Genomic DNA, 13943 nt, shown 5'->3' on the forward strand with positions numbered 1-13943 from the left:
CCCATCAACGGAGGAACTCCCCAGAGGGAGGACCATCAACGTCAATGGACATTTATGTGTGACGTTTACTTTGGAATGTACAAACATAGCTGGTTTGCCCCAATAAAGTAAAGAATTTGAGTAATCCCCCGTCACAAAAATACAAAATAGAAATCATCATCACAACTAAACATATAACAGAAATTACATAACTAGAACATTAAATAATGCATTAAAGAATATGTAAAATCCATTCTTCTATGATGATATAACAAATGTATGTCTCATGGCCAGTCCCAAATGGTAAAAGCAGCAACGCCACTCCACAAGGCGATGGAATATGAGACCTGCCCACGGATGGAGGAGCACCTATTAAGGAGGACCATCAACACCCAGGGCATTTATTTATGACGGTTACTTAGGAATCTACAAACATAACTGGTTCGCCCCGGTCAAGTATTGGAATTCTTTAGAAATCCCCGTCAAATTATGAGTATTTTAAGAGAAGATTTGCATCATTACACAAAAGTCATTTATTAAAACAGCTTAAATTAATCACCAAGTACTAAGCAATCAACATAAACTAAACATTCATAATTAGAAATTCAATCACAATGTGATACTAGGAAACTTAGTTGCGTACTAAAATTAAGATTTTGTAAACATACCATAAAGTGTATAAGTGAATGCAGGAATACTCAGAACTAAGCGTCAGAATGCTCGCCACAACTGCGCAACAAATTTAATCAATAATAACACCTCCATTATGAAATGTTGTCTTACTTAATCTTAAACAAAACTCAAAGAGGAACAAAATGTAATCACATAAGAGAAGAATAGTTCCCTCAGAGCATAACAAAAGAAGTATTCAGTCATCTAATTATCAGAATTAGCATGGTCAGTAATGAAACATCACTGGGAACAGTCCCTCTTTACTGGAGATTATGCAAAAATTCAACAACATAAGCACATAAATCTTCACAAGAAATAGAATATTTTCACACTCAATAACGAACAAAACCATGTAACAACCTACATTTAATTTTTCAGATTCTGTTCACACTGTGCAACAGTATACCTATAACACAAAATAAAACCAAACTAAGAAACAAGCTCAATTGTAAGCAAACAAAAACAACTTTTTCAAGATTTCTTATATACCCATGAACATTCAAATCATCGAAGTTCCCTCAGAAAAAGTAAATCTTTCAGTCATAAAACAATCAGATATACATTAGCATGAATATTTTGAAACATGACAGGGACCAAATAAGAAACAAACCCAGATGAAGATATACAAAATAAACAATAACCGGATACAGAAACAGATCAAATCATATGATTAAAAAACAAAAAAAAAGCACAAAAGCAAACTGGTACAAATAAAAAAAATTATGTTGCTCAAATAAATGTTGGAAAAGTCTATTCCCTGACCTTTGACTAACAAAGGCCTCATAATGAGCTGGGATTATACATTTATCGTCATTGATATAATTTTTCTTTATCACACACAAAATTAAACAACTAAAACCTAATCAGAGCTACAAAACCACACATCAAATGAATTAAAATCAAATACGAAAAATTGAAACTTTATGAACAAATGAATGGATGGACCGCTCAAGGGCGGTATGCCGACGGTGAGAATGTCAGGGTTTTATTCGATGTAGGGCTAGGGTTTTAGAGTTAGAACGGTTTTTTTCCATTATGACCTTAAACTTTGATTATCTTTGTCTAGGGATGTCAGATGTGAATTTCTCTGTGGGCCTTGCTCATGGGCTACCCAGAGAAAAGGCTTTCATATAAAATAGTGGGCCTAGGTTTGGGTTTTTTCTTAAGAACAACTATTAAATCCATATTTTATTAATTGAAAATAATAATAATAATAATAAACTAATTAATTAGTCATTTAGGACAAACTTTTAATTATTTTTATATATTTATTTAAATACATTTTGTTTCGATAATTCTTCTATGAAACGAGTTTATGTATGCCTAACCAATAGCATGAACTACGTAAGCACGTCATATATCGTACGTGATGGTATGCTCGTTTTGCATAAAGATTTTCTAAATCTATGTATATTACTTGATTGCATTGAGCTTGCATATCGTTAGGGCTGAGCAAGAGTAAAAGGTAGAACCGAAACAAGTGAGTACCCACCCGTCAATTCTTGGTAGGAATCATAAATTCCTATGTCTAGGTATTCAAGTAGGAATTGAATTATAATTTTTATAAATTGTTGGGGGTGTATTCGTCATTTTTTTAAATAGGGGTAATTAAATTAACCCGAATACCTGAAACTGGAATCAATCGGTTCCGGTTTTGGTTCCAAAACTTAGGAACCGGTTGATTCTAATTTCGGTTCCGGTTCTTTTAAAAAATGCAAGGTACCCAAAATTGATCACCCCCTACATATAATAGTCCATTTTTTTGGACCTTTTCAGACTTGAGGAATTCTAGCTCCATCAGCCTATGTTACAACGGAGTGGGGTTCTAGGGAGGAACCAAGAAAAGAGGGTGAAAGTGAAAAGAATTGAAGTAGAACCATCTTCATGGACACAACATGGCAAGCTTTCAGAACTCCAGTATTTGATGGAGCTAACAGGAGGGTCATTCCTAATGAATTGGACATATGTGTAAAGCATGGAGGGCAATGTTGAATTGCAGGGGGAGGAGGATTTGTGGGAGTAGAAGTGTTGAGAGTGGAAGGAGTTTTGAGTGCTTAATTTAAGAGAGTAAAATGCCCTTAATTTTATAATGTAATAAGATGTAATTAAATGGGAGAGATTAGGCGAAGTTGGTTAAATCAAAATATGAATCTTGTAAGACTAAAATTAATCATATTGACTTACCAAATTTTGTGACTTTGTGAGAACATTAATGAATGGCAGGCATGCCACATGTTTCCTCCCTAACCAACCAAATTATATTACAAAGTATCACTTTCTTCTTATTTAGACATGGGAGTTTGCATAATTTATCAAATCTTGTAACGTAGTCTATACTCCTTATTCCGAACTTATCATGATTTAACATACAATATAAATACTGTATATATATGTGACAGTTTTATAACCATCACATAATTAGGTCAAAGATTATCTCCTTAACACAAAAGAAAATCAGGATTATGCACAATAATGGTGTGGAAGGAGACAAGCTAATTTGATTGTTTTGTATGCAAAAAGATGGTTTGTTGGGAGATTTAGACAGCCTAAAAGAGCCTCACTGCTTTTTTTTTTTTTGAATGACTGACGGTATTCGAGCCGATTTACATGCATCTCAACTAATCCCTCAAAATCTTGGAATTACTAGTCGAGTAAGAATTCTAATGGCTACTCCTATTAGCAGCCGATGAGGGATTTGAATTAATACCTCTAGAATAAAACATTCAAAAGTTTATATTCTATGAGCTTTGATATTCAATTAAACTTGCTTTTGGATTTTTATTCTATAATTAAATGATTATAATGATAAAATAAGTTTTGATGAGGAAGCAATGGGATGAAAGAATAGATGGGGGGGTTGGTGAAGCAGAGAGTGAAAATGAAGAGATTAATAAGAAGGATAATGTAACAATCAAAGGTTGGTGACGAAAGCCGTCTCATCATCTGTAATAGTTGGCCAACCACGCTATACATATTTCAAAGCTTGGTTGGTAGCTTCAATTTTTTTAATTATATTAAAATTAATATACGCCTCCTAATGTTTTTAATTTTTATTGCTGTAAACATTTTCAATCATATATATACTTGATAGTATTTAATTAAATTAATTTTAATAAAACTATTGAAATATGATCAGAAATTAAAAACATTAAAATAAAAATTGATTTTAGAACAAGAATCTGTTGGTTTTTAAAAATACGATCAAATGTCCAAGTGTTTGACCCTTTTTTGTAGTAAGCATCTGCTAATTTTGGAAATAGAACTTAGAAAAACAAAAATTTGGGAAATAGAACTCTAACCTCCAATTTTATACAAACCGTTAGATTATTCTATTTAATTTTAAGAAAAAGTACTTTTCATAAAAATTCAATAAATCTAATATCTAAAAACTGTCAATATTGTTAAAAGATCAATATATTTGTTGAAGATTAAATTTAAGAAATTATCAATGAATTTGAAGATTGAATTGATAATATTTTTCAAAAGAGTGTTTCCTACAACAAAGGTGAAACACACAAGGGTTAATATTGCATTCCACATCTTGACCATTATTGGATAGTCTGATGGTAAAAAAATAAAAGGGTCCAATATGAGTTCTTGGGTTTGAGTTCTCCTAAACACTAATATGGTGGTTATTGAAGGGATTTATTCGATTGTTCACTTTAAAACCTTGAAAGATTAGTTGAGATAAAGGGATTTATTTGATTGTTCATTTTAAGGCCTCGGGAGATTAGTTGAGATGAATGCAAGTTAATCTTCATACCTTCCGTGACAAAAAAAAAAAAAAAATTATATATATATATGGGTTAATTAAAAAAAAAAAGGCATAAATAATTAGTTAAAGAAATGCAAATAATCAAATTTAAATCTCGATCTAAGATATAAGTTTGAAATTATTCTATTATTTTCATAAATAAGTCAAAATCATTTTTTGGGAATCTCATTTCAGACTTTGCAAAAGACAAAAGGGCACACGACGGGGGCTACTCTGACGTACCCGTTATTGTGTATCTGTGTGCGGGAGTAATTGGCGCGTGGGCATAGGAAACAGTAAGGCGTGTGGATGTGCGTGATGGGAGGTGAATCACCGACACCGTATTATCATGCGTGCCACACTTCACACCGAATCTGGTCCTCCTTATAATATATGTTCAATCTTTTTGGGAGGATCGTACTCCTGCGCGTGTCACTCAACCACCGACGGTTGCAAATGCTTATTTAATGCATTATACTCAATACTCTCACCCACTGGAATTTTGATTTCTAACTAATTTCAGGTTAAATTAAATCACTACTACTGTATTAATTATTTTAATTATGTTAAAATTAATTATTAATTCTAAAATAATCTTAGGAATTTATTTTGATGTGGATAATAAGAAAATAATTTCATGATTTTTCCCTATTATAATATTTAGATAATGAACACTTTTGATAATGGAATACACTTGGGATATTGGAGACATGTTACTCTTCTAGTATATGCCACGTGTACTCCTCTACCAAAACCTATTTTTATTTTTAAAACAATACATATACAATGTCCAAACGATAATGCTCTTAATCCATATAATTATAATATAATTTTTTATTTAAAAAAAAAACAGATCCTAATGTCCATTAACAATAACCTTTTTTTTTTTTTAACTAAGGTATTCGAGTCAGCTTACGCACATCCAAACTAATATTTGGGAGAAACTAGTGCAACAACCCACTACTGCGACTAAGAGTGAAAATCGAGTCGAGCGACTCAAGCTCGAATACTGATTTGAGTTGAGTTTGATCACAATACAACTCGACTTGAAAAACTCGATTAAAACTTGAATTCTAATTTTAAGAACTGATTTGGAGTTCGAACTCGATTCTTCATGCTCGGTTAGGCTCGAATTCAATACTGTAGCAATCGAGTCGAGTTCGAGTAGTCATATACTCTACTCAATTCGATTTTACCCTGAGCCACAACCCCCACTTAAATCGCAGATGAATTATCCTTTCTCTTCATCTTGTATTTTCACGCTCTTTACATTCTATATGGATGAGAAAAAAGAAAAAGTGCTTAAAAATTGGTCCTCAAAACCCACTTACACGACCAACCCATGAACCAAAGAGTACTTTTGGCATTTGGGTAGGCTACTATAGGTTGTAAAGACAGTGATTAAGATTTTTGAGTGCATTTTTCTGTCTAATTAATCATTGTAACATGCAATGCATGTGCACTAAAAAATATAAAAGAAAAAGAAAAATGGGTTATTTAATGACCAACATTATTATATTCTCTGTTGGAAAGAAGTATCTCCAAATCTGAGACCTTTATGCGGTGGGAAATGGGAATTAAAATCGGTACAGTATTAATAATTTAATACAGAAGTGTCCTTCACTCCTTTGCTTTAAACAGTCTGGACAGAATGGTTGGTCGATAAGTTGCAATTACTGAGCTCAGTGATTGGTAAATGGCAATTCCCGTAAAAAATAATAATATAACTAATTAATTAGTCATTAGGACAAACTTTTATATTTTTATATATTTATTTAAATACATTTTGTTTCGATAATTCTTCTATGAAACGAGGTTATGTATGCCTAACCAATAGCAGAGACTACGTAAGCACGTCATATACGTACGTGATGGTATGCTCGTTTTGCATAAAGATTTTCTAAATCTATGTATATTACTTGATTGCATTGAGCTTGCATATCGTTAGGGCTGAGCAAGAGTAAAAGGTAGAACCGAAACAAGTGAGTACCCACCCGTCAATTCTTGGTAGGAATCATAAATTCCTATGTCTAGGATTCAAGTAGGAATTGAATTATAATTTTTATAATTGTTGGGGGTGTATCGTCATTTTTTAAATAGGGGTAATTAAATTAACCCGAATACCTGAAACTGGAATCAATCGGTTCCGGTTTGGTTCCCAAACTTAGGAACCGGTTGATTCTAATTTCGGTTCCGGTTCTTTTAAAAAATGCAAGGTACCCAAAATTGATCACCCCTACATATAATAGTCCATTTTTTGGACCTTTTCAGACTTGAGGAATTCTAGCTCCATCAGCCTATGTACAACGGAGTGGGGTTTAGGGAGGAACCAAGAAAAGAGGGTGAAAGTGAAAGAATGAAGTAGAACCATCTTCATGGACACAAATGGCAAGCTTTCAGAACTCCAGTATTGATGGAGCTAACAGGAGGGTCATTCCTAATGAATTGGACATATGTAAAGCATGGAGGGCAATGTTGAATTGCAGGGGGAGGAGGATTTGTGGGAGTAGAAGTGGTTGAGAGTGGAAGGAGTTTTGAGGGTTAATTTAAGAGAGTAAAATGCCCTTAATTATAATGTAATAAGATGTAATTAAATGGGAGAGATTAGGCGAAGTTGGTTAAATCAAAATATGAATCTTGTAAGACTAAAATTAATCAATTGACTTACCAAATTTGTGACTTTGTGAGAACATTAATGAATGGCAGGCATGCCACAATGTTTCCTCCCTAACCAACCAAATTATATTACAAAGTATCACTTCTTATTTAGACATGGGAGTTTGCATAATTTATCAAATCTTGTAACGTAGTCTATACTCCTTCGAACTTATCATGATTTAACATACAATATAAATACTGTATATATATGTGACAGTTTTATAACCATCACATAATTAGGTCAAAGATTATCTCCTTAACACAAAAGAAAATCAGGATTAGCACATAATGGTGTGGAAGGAGACAAGCTAATTTGATTGTTTGTATGCAAAAAGATGGTTGTTGGGAGATTTAGACAGCCTAAAAGAGCCTCACTGCTTTTTTTTTTTGAATGACTGACGGTATTCGAGCCGATTTACATGCATCTCAACTAATCCTCAAAATCTTGGAATTACTAGTCGAGTAAGAATTCTAATGGCTACTCCTATTAGCAGCGCATGAGGGATTGAATTAATAACTCTAGAATAAAACATTCAAAAGTTTATATTCTATGAGCTTTGATATTCAATTAAACTTGTTTTGGATTTTTATTCTATAATTAAATGATATAATGATAAAATAGTTTTGAAGAGGAAGCAATGGGATGAAGAATAGATGGGGGGGTTGGTGGAGAGCAGAGAGTGAAAATGAAGAGATTAATAAGAAGGATAATGTAACAATCAAAGGTTGGTGACGAAAGCCGTCCTCATCTGTAATAGGTTGGCCAACCACGCTATACATATTTCAAAGCTTGCTTCTCTGTGGGCCTTGCTCATGGGCTGCCCAGAGAAAAGGCTTTCATCGACAATAGTGGGCCTAGGTTTGGGACCTTGGGTTTTGTCTTAGGAACCCATATTAAATTCATATTTTATTAATAATAAAATAAGTCATATGATATAACCAAATTACACGTAATTTAGTTAAATTATTGTTTCAAATATTTGAAAATAAAATTCTCTTTCTAAAATATAGAGTAAAATAACCCGATTAAAGCATAATATGATTACATATCTCTAATGCATTGTATATCCTATAATAGGTGTTACTCTGGGGAGTTACTGACTGTTTATATCTATTATTTTCATTTAAACAGGATATTTGGATCAGTTTGTGCGCACCTCAATTAATTTCTGTAAGTGATTAACACAACATCTTACTGTTATGATCACTTGCTTAAATATTAACATCAAATAAGTTTTTAGTGAAATAATATTTGATGTTCGTTTTTTCAGCGAATTACGATAAACTTTTATATTTAATTTTAATATTTACTACCCTCGAGGTCATTTTGGTTAAATTTAGAGTAATGATACATCCACAACCTCCTCACAAACTTTCTCTCACAATCCCAACATGACAGCTCGCAGTTAATCAACTGCAATTCATCAAGTGGGACATAAGTGAGACCTATTACAAACTGAGAGCTGTCACATCGGGATTGTGAGAGAAAGTTTGTGAGAAGAGGTTGCGGGTATAGCATTTTCCTTAGATTAAATAGAAGACAAAGAGAAAGAGCTTGCAATAAACTCAATTTTATTAACAAAAGCTAGGTCCATGGAATAACTTTTTTGGTCTAAAGCTCAATTCCCTCAACAATAAGCCCGCCTTTCAAGGGCTTTTCACCGCATTATCATCATCATCATCTTCAACTTTGTAAAAGCTTCCCAATTCAATCTCAATCCATCCATCTTCACTTTCACAAGCAACCCATTACCTCCTCCTTCACGAACTCTCGATCTCAAAGGTGCAATGCGGATCCCAAAGTACAGTCTCTCCAGATATTGTTTCTTCTTACTTTCTAGGCCATTAACGCAGCGCAAATAAACTGTCCCTTATGACTTGAAATCGCCAACTTCTACAGAAAACTTAAACTTCAGACGGTAAAGAGTTTAAACCGTAAGCTCGATCAGCAAATTTGAGGATGAGATAGGCTCCATAAACTGTTTTCGGTTACAGCTTTTTGGTGCATATTTTGCCATGGATTTCTAGCCAACTTATTGTTCTGAGCTCTGCAACTTTTGCAAATCACCACAAGTACTTGAAGATATGGTTGATACAAGCTCAAATTCCTAATGTAAGAACCTTAATTTTCTCTGTTTAATGTATATATTTTTACATAAAAATATATATTAATATTATAAGGTATTTTTACGTTATCTATACATCTGCCTAATAAACATCGTAATATATGTAAATAGTAAATGAAACAGACGTATTATACCATCTATACATCTATAGATAAAGCTAACGTATCATGATATCTATATATATGTCTAATAAATATCATACTACGTAAGTATTTAATTTTCTTTTATCTAACAAATCATAATTATGATATTATCCTAATTAAAGTTGAAATTTCTTCATTGAATGGAGCATCAACCTTGATGAGGAAGGGGTTTCCAAGACCAATAAAGAGGATTTATTTGCCCATTTAATTGAAAGTTCCCTTGCACTCAACATATAAACCTTCTTGCGTAGTTGATTTCTCAAAGCAAGAAGTCTGTCCATAATTCAAATAAAGATAGTATTATACTGTCATTAATCAATTAATAAATCAACTATATGGAAAGAAATAAAGGAGAAAAGGTAAAGGAAATTAGGAATTTACAGAATACCACCCAAATTGAATTTATATAAAGGATGTATATGATCAATAAAGGAGGAAATCTGGCCATCATTTATCCTGAAATTTAATAAATATTGTGCAAATAATTTTTTAAGAATTACTCCTAACTAGCTAAGCTAAAATGTGGCATTTTTTTTTTCTTTTTTGGTGATCAGGGTGTTCGGGCAAGTTTGTATGCGCCTCGACTAAGCTCTCATGGCTGTGAAGTTAACGACTGGATAAACCCTTCAGTGGCCACCTTTATTAACAACTGAGGAGAATCAAACTCAAGACCTCTTAAATAATACACTTAAGAGTTTATATCACTACATCTAACCACCCAGAGATGGAAATGTGGCAGTTTCTTGAGGGTGAGTTTGCATCCACAGGCGGTGGAACAAATATGAATTAATCCAATGAAGCATAATTCATATTTGTTCCACCACCTGTGCATACATAAACAACCTTGAAAACGCCACATTAACTTAATTAATTATAGTCTTGAATCAAAAGGCAATTGAATATTGCATTATTCAATGTGGTAGAAATATATTATCGTATATAATCTCATTTACCAGAGAATATATATTGTTTTATCTACCAAACATGAACTGCATTATTTGCCTTTTGATATATATTTTGTCACATGTTTTAGTTTTAATATGAAATTTATCATTCTAAACTTTAAATAATTGCAATCCCAACCCCGCAAGGTACATTTCAATAATACCACTTCTTTTCTATTATATATATATATATCATGTTAATTATAGTCAATCTCTCTTAAGCTATCTTACTTTTTCAAAACTTCAGAGCCATACTTTTACCGACAATTTTATAGTACATACAAAAAATTTGACTAAAATTTAATCTTTTAATGAAAAATTTTCGACAACACCTAAAAATTTTCGATGTGAATTATGAGCTGTTAATCAGACATTGAACAAACATTGCCGTCTTATTAAAAAAATCACTTGACTTGTGGCCGAATGGCAAGACCTTAGATTACCCAGAGGTCTTGTGTTCGAGTCACACCAAGTGGTCATAACCTACCACATTTATAACTTACTTGACCCATTGTGCTTGTCGGATGTTCAATAGACGCTGATGATTAGTTTAAGGTACGCTCAAGCTAGCCCAGACACTCCGATTACCAAAAAAAAAAAAAAAGAGCCGTTAATTATAAGTAAAGTTTTGAATTGGATTTGTTTACCTTACTACCTTGGTCAATGAGATGAGAGTTCTGCATGCACAAGTCTCACTCAGGACAAAGATGGAAATTTCTGACCACCCAAATTGAATTTATATAAAGGATGTATATGATCAATAAAGGAGGAAATTTGGCCATCATTTATCCTGAAATTTAATAAATGTTGTGCAAATAATTTTTTAGAATTACTCCTAATTAGCTAAGCTAAAATGTGGCATATTTTTTTTATTTTTTGGTGACTAGGGTGTTCGGACAAGTTTGCACGTACCTCAACTAATCTCTCATAACTGTGAAGTTAACGACTGGATAAACCCTTCGGTGACCACCCCTATTAACAACTGAAGGGAATCGAACTCAAGATCTCTTGAGTAATACACTTAAGAGTTTCTATCACTCCACTTGACCATCCAGAGATGGAAATGTGGTAGTTTCTTGAGGTCGAGTTTGCATCCACAGGCGGTGGACCAAATATGAATTAATCCAATGAAGCATAATTCATATTTGCTCCACCACCTGTGCATACATAAACAACCTTGAAAACGCCACATTAACTTAATTAATTATAGTCTTGAATCAAAAGGCAATTGAATATTGCATTATTCAATGTGGTAGAAATATATTATCATATATAATCTCATTTACCAGAGAATCTGCCCAATAAAGTAAAGATTTGAGTAATCCCCCGTCACAAAAATACAAATAGAAATCATCATCACAACTGAACATATAACGAAATTACATAACTAGAAACTTAAAATCTCACTTAAAGATATGTACAATCTATTCTTCTATGATGATATAACAATGTTGTCTCATGGCCAGTCCCATGTAAAAGCAGCAACGCCACTCCAAGGCGATGGAATATGAGACCTGCCCACAGATGGAGAGCTCCGATTAGGAGGACCCTCAACATCCAGGGCATTTATTTATGACGGTTACTTAGGAATCTACAAACAACTGGTCCGCTCCAGTCAAGTATTGACTTCTTTAGAAATCCCCGTCTCATTACACAAAATTATTTATAACAGTTACAGTAATCAACAAGTACTAAACAATCAACATAAACTAAACATTCATAATTAGATTTCAATCACATGCGACACTAGTAAACTTTATTGTGTACTAACACTAAGATGTTATAACATACCATTAAGTGTATTCGTGAATACGGAATAACCACAACTAAGCCTCAGAGTGCTTGCCACAACTACGCAACAATTTAATCAAAAGTAAAACTTCCATTACAAAATGTTGTCTTACATATCTTAGACAAAACTCAAAAACAAAGGGAAGAATAGTTCCCTCAGAAAATAACAAAAGAAGTATTCTGTCATCTAATTATCAGAATTAGCATGGTCAGTAATGAAACATCACTGGGAACAGTCCCTCTCAACAACATAAGCACTTAAATCTTCACAAACAATAGAAAATCAATTCTTCTTCACACTCAATTACCAACAAAACCATGTAACAACCTCATTCAATTTTCAGATTCTGTTCACATTGTGCAACAACATACCTATCACACAAAATAAAACCAAACTAAGAAACAAGCTCAATTGTTAGCAAACAAAAGCACACTTTTTTCATTCAAGATTTCAAATAGCCCGTGAAGGAACATTCAAGCATCCAATTTCCCTCAGAAAGGTAAATCTTTCAGTCATAAAACAATCAATCTACTTAGCATGATTATTTGAACCATCACAGGGAACAAATATGAAACAACCCAAGGAAGAATACAAAATAAAAATACCCAGATACAGAGACACATCAAATCATATAATACAACAAAATTAAAAGCACAAACAGTTCATGGAACTGTTAAAAAAAAAAAAAAAAAGATGTTGCTCAGATAAATGTTGGAAAGAGTCTATTCCCTGACCTTCGACTAACAAAGGCCTCATAATGAGCTGGGATATCATTTATCATCATTGATATAATAGCACACCAGAATTAAACACCTAAACCTAATCATAGCTACAAAACCACACATCAAATGAATTGAAATCAAACACAAAAGTTGAAACTTTATGAACAAATGAAGGAAGAGAGGGTATTCAGGAGAGAAAGAGCAAAAGAGAGAGTGATGGCTTGGCCGCTAAGGGCAGAATGCTGACGGTGAGAAGGTCACTCAGGGTTTTTAATAATATGCAGGGCTATGGTTTTAGTTCTAGAGTTAGCGGAAAATGGTTTATTTACATAATGACCCTGAACTTTGAGTATTTATTACTATTTTTGTGTAGGGATGTGGATTCTCTGTGGGCCTTGCATTGGCTCGCCCGGAAAAGGCTTTCACTCGCCAATAGTGGGCCTAGGTTTGGGACCTTGGGTTCTATCTTATAGGAACCCATATTAAATTCATATTTATTAATAATAAATAGTCATATGATAAACCAAATTACAACCGTAATTTTAGTTAAATTATTTTTTCAAATATTTGAAAAATAAATTCTCTTTCTAAATATGAGTAAATAACTAACCATTAAAGCATAATATGATTCCATACTCTAATGCATTGTATATCCTATAATAGGTGTTACCTGGGGAGTTACTGCTGTTTATCTATTATTTCATTTAAACAGGATATTTGGATCAGTTTGTGCGCACCCTCATTATTTCTGTAAGTGATTAACACACATCTTACGTTGTTTGATCACTTGCTTAAATATTAACATCAAATAAGTTTTTAGGTGAAATAATTTTGATGTTCGTTTTTTCAGCGAATTACGATAAACTTTTATATTTATTTTAATATTTACTACCCTCGGGGTCATTTTGGTTAAATTTAGAGTAATGATACATCCACAACCTCCTCACAAACTTTCTCACAATCCCAACATGACAGCTCGCAGTTAATCAACTGCAATTCATCAGTGGGACATAAGTGAGACCTATTACAAACTGAATAGTTGTCACATCGGATGTGTGTGAGAGAAGTTTGTGAAGAGGTTGGCGGTATAGCATTTTCCTTAGATTAAATAGAAGACAAAGAGAAAGAGCTTGCAATAAACTCAATTTTATTA

At 33.0% G+C, this 13943-nt stretch overlaps 4 non-coding genes and 2 pseudogenes across 4 annotated transcripts; all 6 read right to left on the minus strand.

The window, feature by feature from the left end:
* Positions 1-817: 817 nt before the first annotated feature.
* LOC116134544 lies at positions 818-902 on the minus strand. The gene has a single exon (XR_004128756.1). It is a non-coding gene; the product is annotated as a small nucleolar RNA snoR53Y (small nucleolar RNA).
* Positions 903-1162: 260 nt separating this feature from the next.
* LOC116134549 lies at positions 1163-1246 on the minus strand. The gene has a single exon (XR_004128759.1). It is a non-coding gene; the product is annotated as a small nucleolar RNA snoR53Y (small nucleolar RNA).
* A 123-nt stretch (positions 1247-1369) lies between these two features.
* Positions 1370-1475, minus strand: LOC116134553 (annotated as a pseudogene).
* A 10741-nt stretch (positions 1476-12216) lies between these two features.
* LOC116134543 lies at positions 12217-12301 on the minus strand. Its single transcript, XR_004128755.1, has one exon. It is a non-coding gene; the product is annotated as a small nucleolar RNA snoR53Y (small nucleolar RNA).
* Positions 12302-12552: 251 nt separating this feature from the next.
* LOC116134547 lies at positions 12553-12632 on the minus strand (annotated as a pseudogene).
* Positions 12633-12760: 128 nt separating this feature from the next.
* Positions 12761-12859, minus strand: LOC116134541. Its single transcript, XR_004128753.1, has one exon. It is a non-coding gene; the product is annotated as a small nucleolar RNA snoR69Y (small nucleolar RNA).
* Positions 12860-13943: the final 1084 nt, after the last annotated feature.

The sequence above is a fragment of the Pistacia vera genome, unplaced genomic scaffold (genome assembly GCF_008641045.1).
Source record: "Pistacia vera cultivar Batoury unplaced genomic scaffold, PisVer_v2 Contig289, whole genome shotgun sequence".
Lineage (NCBI taxonomy): Eukaryota > Viridiplantae > Streptophyta > Magnoliopsida > Sapindales > Anacardiaceae > Pistacia > Pistacia vera.